At 51.7% G+C, this 8200-nt stretch overlaps 1 long non-coding RNA gene across 1 annotated transcript; it reads right to left on the reverse strand.

Annotated features, from left to right (window-relative positions):
- Positions 1-1158: 1158 nt before the first annotated feature.
- Positions 1159-7187, reverse strand: LOC142831016 (uncharacterized). Its single transcript, XR_012906605.1, has 4 exons — positions 6699-7187; positions 3256-3380; positions 2158-2271; positions 1159-1685 (listed from the first exon to the last, which is right to left on the reverse strand). It is a non-coding gene; the product is annotated as an uncharacterized LOC142831016 (long non-coding RNA).
- Positions 7188-8200: the final 1013 nt, after the last annotated feature.

The following is an 8200-nucleotide window of genomic DNA, read 5'->3' on the forward strand; positions in this document are numbered from 1 at the left end:
CAGGGAACGGGTTGGGAGAGGTGGAAGCCTGCCTGGCCTCACCTTGCGGGGATGTGGGGTCCACAGACGGGTTGCCTGATGGGGGATGGCCTCTCGGGGTCTGGGAGGGGAGAGGTGGGGAGCACCTCTCAGCAGCTCACGCAACTCCTCTCATGTCCTGTTATGTGTGTTTGTATTTGTCCCTTTCTGCAGGTGGTGATGACTATCAATTTGGAGCTGCTTCACAGGACTGTCCACCTTGGAGACCATCTTGGCCGGATTTTGTGAGGCTGGGTTTTCCGAACTGCAGTGGAGCACTTGACAGGACTCGCATCCCGATCTGCGCACCACCCCATCGAACAGCACAGTACATTAATAGAAAGGGCTACTTTTCAATGGTGTTGCAGGTCCCGGTCAACAGACATTTGTGTCGGGTGGTCAGGCCGGGCACGTGATGCCCACGTATTCTAGAACTCATACTTGTACCGCAGGCTTCAGGCTGGGGCATTTTTCCCAGAGAGGAACTACGAAGTCGGGGATGTGCAGATGCCTATGTACATCGTGGCCGATGTGGCCTACCCCCTTATGCCCTAGCTCACGAAGCCCTACACCAGCCACATGGATGCGATCAGGGAACTGTTTAACTCCCGCTTGAATCTGGCCCGTTTCCAGGTGGAGTGCCCCTTTAGCCAGCTGAAGGGCTGATTTAGATGTCTGCTCACTTGGCTGGACATGGGAGAACACAACATCCCCAATGTTGTTGCAGCATGCTGTGTACTGCATAACCTGGTGGAGAGGAAAGGGGAGGCTTTCCTCCCTGTGTGTGGGACATGGGCTGATGTGGAGGGGAGGCACTTTGACCAGCCTCAGACAGCTGCCATCCGGCAAGCCCACCAGCTGGGCTTGTGTATTCAGGAAGCCCTGTGGGAGCAATTCTCCCAAGGAGGCCAATGATTTTCCCCAGGGCCTTCCAAATGTGGGATTGCCCCATGCCCCTGGTGCCTTTCTCCCCAAAACCCCTCCCAGCCCCACATTCACATTGCACCCAATCACACGGAGAACAGAAACAGGTGTTGTTGAAAAAAAGTGTTCAGTTTACTTCACTGTGGACTTCTTACAAAGCTAGAAAACTCGTGTATTCAGACACATAAAATTGTTTTTATTAACAAAATAAAGTGCTTCCCTCAATGACTTTCACAGGGGGAAGAGGGGATGTCAACCTGGAAGGGGGGAGGGAGGCGCACAGCTGAGGGTGCCACCTAGGATGAGGAGCCCCTGCGACCTTGGCTGTGGAGGCCAGATCAGAGACGGGTGCTCTATCAGGCTGGGACAGTAGGGGGCTGGGCAGGAGGTGGGGTTGTACCTGAGTCTGGAATGGCAGGGGATGCAGGGGGCAGGGGCTGAGGGGGGGGGGGCAGTCAGGCTGAGCAGGAGGAGCAGGACTAGGCACAGGACCGGGGAATGCCATGGCTTCCTGGATCAGAGCGCAAATGTCAGTGCACTGCTGGGAAAATTCCTCCAGCAAGTGCCTTTGCCACTTGGCCTCTGCCTCCATCCTGCCGTTCATGGAGTCCTGCATCTCTTGCAGGACTGAGATATGCTGGCGCACCAGGTCTAAATAGGTGTGCCAGTGCTGACGGGTTCCCTGGAGCCATCTGGGTGGTGGGGCAGGTGTGGCACCCCCCCCTCCTGGTCAGCTAGTCCGGCTGTGGAGGACAAGGAAAAGTGGTCAGTCATGCATGCCCGCACTTTCCGCGAGGACACGCCCTCCTCATGTGGGTCTCAGTAAGGCATGGTGTGGCTTGGCCCACAGCCACAGCCTCCCTGGAGTCCAGAAGGTGTACAGGCCACCATCGTGTCTCTCCTGCCACACACCCCAGGGCCGAGCAGCATAAAAAAGTTTAAGGCCTCGGTTGGGGTTCCCGCAGAGTGCTGAGAGGCCTGCAGCTGTGAGGCAATCCCTGTGTCCAACTCATGCCTGCCCCTGGCATCACTGTCTGCAGAAGCAGGTGGTGCCTAGCAGCTGTGAGGGTGCAGGGGTAGGATGACCCTCCCTGAGAGCGACCATGGGTGTGCCCTACCCCAGGCTGTGATCAGCATGACATGTCACAGCACTGCAGCATCCACTTTGCTCCTGCCTGCCCTGCCCTGTGTGTGTTGGACCCTGAAAGCACTCACCTGATGTTCCCTCCCCGAGGTCCGAGGTTGTCTGCGAGGCCTTCTGAGTTTGGGCGTCTGGCTCCTGGGTGCTGTCTTCCTCCTCCTCCTCCTCCTCTTGGAGCTCCTGGTCGTCTGCATGGAGTTACGGCTGCTGCTGAACAGGGGTCTCCAAGCCTGATTCCACAAGCCGCTTGGGAGGCAGGGGTTTCCCTGCCCCCAGGATCCGATCCAGATCCTTATGGTAGGCACAATAGTGTGCCATTTCCCTGGAGTGGGAACTGCGCTCACAGGCCCTGACATATCCCTGCCTCAGCTCCTTCACCTTTGCCCTGACCTGCTCCAGTGTGCGGAGGTGGTAACTTTTTTTAGCCAGGCCTTCTGCCCTTCAGGCATAAATGTCCACATTCCTCCTCCTGCTGGACTGCATGGCCTGGAGAGACTCCTCCTCAGCCCAGAGCCCCAAGAGGGCTTTGATCTCGGGCCCAGACCAGGAGGGTGCCCAGCATTTGGTGCTCCTGGCTTCTTGCAGGGCTGTGTCCCTGGAGGGGCCAGAGGCTACTTGGGGGGCTTGTCCCGGGGACATGTCTCCCAAGTGTCCCTACCAGGAAAAGCTGAGCAGTCAGGGTCCTGGCTGGAGGTGGCTTGCTGCCAGAATGGTAATCCTGGGTGCCTGTGCCTTTTAAAGATGGCTGCAGGCAGGAAGAATAGAGTTTAAAGCTGTGGCAGGAGTGTCCACCAGGGCTTCTTCCTGGAGGCCTTTATTGTCAACATAAATTCCCCCCGCGTACACACTTACCTTTTGTCAACATAACTCTGTCGACAAAGGCGTTATTCCTCATAGGATGAGGTTTACTGCCGTTGACAAAACTGCGGTGTTCTGTCGACTTACTGTCGACAGAACTCGGCGGCAGTGTAGACACAGGTATAGTTTTGTTGACAAAAGGCCACTTTTGTTGACAAAACTTTGTAGTCTAGACACACCCTAGGTGGTTCCTCCCTGAGGTGACAGGTTCTCTTTCTATTGAGGCAGAGACCATTCAACTTACACAGTCCTGCTCCACAGAGAAGTGAACAAATGTTCCAGAAAACCAAACCCCTCCATGCTACACCACTTACCCAGCCAGTAGTTCATTTTCAGACTCCGATACTTCTGTCTTCCTTTGCTTGTGAGACAGGAAGGATTTCAGAGAACATTGTTTGGACATTCATCTGCAGCACAAGTCTGAGTGTCCTGGAGTACCCTGAAACAAAATACAGAACTACGTAGCACTTTAAAGACTAACAAGATGGTTTATTAGATGATGAGCTTTCGTGGGCCAGACCCACTCTCTCAGATCAAATAGTGGAAGAAAATAGTCACAGCCATATATACCAAAGGATACAATTTAAAAAAAAAAAAATCTGTGAGAGATCCTGTGATGTAGTTTCATTAAAGTTGATATGAATCATCATCAATGTATCCTTGGCCATTGACCTCCATAGGCTATTCAATCATTGAACGGCAGCATGTCTTGGCTCTAGAAAGACAAAATTACCATCCTGTTTTCTGCTTGTCCCGCATGCAATGCTTCTTTTTTTTTTTTCCTTCAAATTTTTCTGAGTATTGAATTTTCATTAAGAATGGTCTGTCCTCCTTGGATGGCTGGAGAACTTTGTGGGCAAGGTAGCTTAAAAAAAAATACATGGGTGTGATGGGGTGAAGAAACCCCACATGGCCACAAACTGGACCCCAAAGGATGGCAGCTGGCTGATCCTCCCCCTGGCGGCAGAAGAAGCGGCAGCAGCCGAAACATGCCAGGCTGCCGGCAGTGGGCTGGATGCCCGCACATGCTCTTCGGGAGGGAGCCCGAGGAATGCCGGCGCATGCACGTTGAGTCACAGGTCAGGGGATGCCTGCGAGGGGCAGGGAGGAGTTAGTGTGGGAGATGCCGGCGCAGGTGCACTGGCGTCAATACAGAAGACAGTGGGGGGGACTATAAAAGGGAGAGGGCTAACCCGACCAGGAGGGGAGAGAGGTGAGGGGTCAACGGGCTCAGGGGAAGAAGCTGGCAGGGAGATTCGGTGAGCGGGGGTGAGGAAGTAGCTCAGGGCGGGCGGAAGGAGTCTCGGCTGTGGGCTGATCAGTTTAGGGAGCCAGCCCCATCAGCCAGGTAAGGGGAAGAAGACACCCCCACCTTAGGGCCCTGGGCTGGGGCCCGGAGAGAGAGGGGAGAGAGGGTGGGCCCAGGCCCCCCCTCACACCCTGCTCGGGATAAATATGGGACCAAGGATCCACGCAAGCCCCATGACTGGGGGCCACATTGTGGGTCGGGTATAAGAAAACGGAGGGGGGCAGACATCGCATCAAGGACCCCCTTCACAATGGGTCAAGCTACCCATGTATGCATCCCATACATCACTCAATTCTCTTGGACCAGATGTATTTTTTCCGCACTAAGGACTTGGTATTGACTAGAAACTTGTGGCTATATGGAATTCCTCATGGTTCTTTTCTTTGTAGTGGCCATAACCTGCCCATCCGGGTCTCACTCCAGCTATGGAAAGTGCTGACATGATCTCCTAACTCGTGGTTACAAACTGCCAAGCCTCCTCTCTGATTTCATGTCTTTCTTCCTTGGGCCTAGGGTACTGATGTTTTCTGAACTTGGCTCTCTAGGAACTCCTCTGATTCTCAGTAACATCTCAACTTGCCCCTCCAACCCAATCATTCCTCCAGCACAGCCACCAAGTTGAACTTCATGCACAGGAATTCAGTTGTGCTTTAGGTAGGAAAGAAAACATGGCACATCCATTGCAGGTCACTAACACTGTTCTATTGGTAATCTTAATGAAATCATTTAGAGCTGACCCTGGCAGGAAAGCCTCTGACACTTCTCCTCTGAAGTCCTTCTCATTAAACTCTCTCTCATTTGCTGCCTCTCCTCTCAGTTCTTGAGATTTCCTATCAAATTACTTTTTTACCAAGTCTCCCTGCTTAGTTCAGCTCTGCCCCTCACCACCAGGGAGTGAATAACCATTCAGAGACTTTAAACAGCAGGGCTGATAAAAGTTCCAAGGATCAGAGCCTGATGGCCCTTGTCCAGACACTAAATAACAAACCTGATTCAGCTGCTTATTCAAGCCCAGCTATGTAGTCTGTACACAGAGAACAGCCACTTATAGATGGACCAAGCACACACTTCAGAATCCCTCTGCCATTGAGCACAAGATCCTTTACAAAAGCAGGTTTGATTTTCCACTGCCTTGTTCTGTTTTGTGGTTATCTACACATGTGCAAAGAAACCAGATCAGAATAGTAGCATTTTACACAAATGTAAGTTATGGCACAAGGTTCATGGTAATGGAAAGTCAGCCTCTAACTACTTAAACCTCACAACGAAATGGCTACTAACAAGTTCATGTATATATTGGCCCTAATTTGCTATCAATTACAGTCTTCAATAGAATTGCACAGGTGTAACTGTGGTCTGAATTTAGCTTAGCAGGCACACGATAATCCAGTGACTTCAAAGGTGCACTTGATACTGTCCTTGTGTGTTCCAGAAGGTTCTAGGGCAGTGGTGAGCAAGCTGTGGCACATCAAGGTAATCCACTGGCAGAAATCGAGACTTTTTGTTTACATTGACTGACCGCAGGCACTATTCCTTTCAGCTCCCACTTGCTGTGGTTCACTCTTCTCGGCCAATCGGAGCTGTGGGAAGTGGCAATGTGCCAGCCGTAGATTACCCTCATGGGCCACAGTTTGCCCACCACTGTTCTAGGATATGTTACTTCAGTGCAATTCTAGGGTGTGCAGTTCAGTAAGTGTCAGTCTGAGGTTAATCCTGCTTGTAAAGGGGTACACTCACCGCCACAGCACCACCAGCTGTTGGTCCTGGGAATTAGCTTGGACGGCTGGTCACAGTGTCCTTTTCGGGACACTGCCCTCCAGCAGTGCCCACAACAATCTGAGCCCCCCCTCCTTTCTGGGGGGGGCCTCCCGGAGGGGTTCCTCCACCTCTGGGTCAGTGGGTGGTACGCCTGTCCCACCGTGCAGCCCCTGTCAATCATTCTCCAAGTCTCTAGTCCCACAGTCAGGCCTTGCCCAGGATGGGCAGAAGGGGTCAATAGTTCACATGCCCGACCTTGCTTCAGGTTCGGGCCATAGGGGAAGAAGTTCAATAGAGACTCAAGTCACAGTTCCGGGTAGGGCAGCAGTCCTAGTCCTACCCCTTTAAGAGGCCTGGCCTGGGTCCCGGCTGGGCAGTAACCACCCACAGTAAATAAACTGAGGACCTGGAGCAGGGTGGGGCACTAAACACACAGGTTTGAAGAAGCTCCTTGTTCAGGAGCAGGGCAGGTAGTGCACCCACAGCAGTGGTGAGGGGGAGACCGCTACCCACTAGGTGGTTGGGGGGGGGGTGCAGGCCCACCCACTCCACTGCACCCCAGCCCAGGATGCAGCAGTGCAGCTGCTACTGGCTCAGCAGGGGCTCCAGCCTGTAACATGCTGGCCTAGGGTTGTGATCAGCCCATGCTACACCCCCTGGGCCACTCCTTATCTCCCCCTTCGTGGGTACCTGTATCTCCAGCAGGTCAGTCAGGGAGTCAAGGGCGGTGTCATCCCAGCAGGGTCAGGGCGGCCCAATCCAGGCTTCGGTGGGTTGGAGCTCTGCAGCGTCCAGTGGGTTCGCAAGGCCCCAGGGTTCCAGCAAGCACTGGGGTCCAAGCCGGTCCCTCAGCTCCGGCAAGCACTCAGGGTCCCTGGTATCCGCAGGCATTGGGGCTCAAGCAGGACCTCCGGCTCAGGCCAGTCCTCAGAATCCCCAGGCACCAGCAGAGCCCCGGTTTCCTCTGGGTCAGAGGGTAGCTCTGCTGGCTGAGCCAGTCCTCAGCAGGGCAGCCTTCACTGGCCCTGTGGGAGGCCCAGGTCAAGTTTCAGCCTCGTCAGCCAGAAGCTCTGAACAGGCCTCTGTATCCTTCAGAGGCTGGGCACCAACTGAACTCCCTGTCAGAGTTCTTATAGTCCTAGCCATGCCCCTTAGCTTCCTGTCAGGTGAAGGGACAGGGCTAAGCTGTGCCCAAAATGGCTCCCAGGGGGGGTATTTTCTCCCTTCTTGTAGCAGGGGACATCTCCAACTCACTACACTGCTGCAGTCTTTGGTAAACCCTTCTGCTGCCTTCAGTGGTGTAAGATTAAAGCCCTAAAGCATTAGCATCAGAGTTCAGTTCTTGAGTGAATAAAGGTATTTGTGGAAATTAATATGAGTAGAGGTCCATCTACTACACAGAAATCTTCTTTTCAAAACCAGGCTATTGCAACTGGAAAATTTCCTGATTTTTATCCTTATCTGCTGCCTTTTTTAACCTGTCCAGCCCTGGTGCATAGTTGATGCAATGAGTTTCAGCATAATAGATGGAGATTTAGTAAACAGGAAAACAATGGCCTATGTAAATGTAATGCTTTCTCTACTCTTTCACATAAATCTCGTTTTTGTCAAGTTTTATGAGCAAAGCTCTTTAGCTGTAACTTGCTATTTTAATCCAGTTTGGTTTGGGACTTGAATTTATCTCAAAAATAATCTTAACGAGAAGAGCTCAGCAAATGCTCTATACTGCATGTAACTGTTTTTCTCTGTGCTTTAGAATTTTTCAAAGATGAAAATTTATTTAAGAAATAATCCTTATCAAACTGTCTCTATGGAAGGGGGAATTGTTATATCTGGTGATAATTGTATTGCAGAAAATTAGGAAAATAACCCACACAGCTATTCAAGCTAAGAGTCACTTTTGCTGAATGAAAATGCTTCATCTGTTTTGTTTTTACAAGAAGAGTTATTTTATTCCTGTTTGTTCTGAAAGCTTGGAGCTGTAGAATTAGATAATCTTGAATAGAAACATACAGGGACACGAGTAAGTCAGGATATTTCTTCTGAAGAGGCAAAGGAGCTTTATTAAGGAAAGGAGCTAAAAACGTTGTGTCATGGCTTTCAAAAATATTGTTGTAGGCCTCCAAAAGAAAAATGCATTTATTTGGCTGCCTACAAGATGAGACTGAACTTGTGGTGACAAGCGTGACAAC

This window comes from Pelodiscus sinensis, chromosome 11 (genome assembly GCF_049634645.1).
Source record: "Pelodiscus sinensis isolate JC-2024 chromosome 11, ASM4963464v1, whole genome shotgun sequence".
In the NCBI taxonomy this organism is placed as follows: Eukaryota; Metazoa; Chordata; order Testudines; family Trionychidae; genus Pelodiscus; species Pelodiscus sinensis.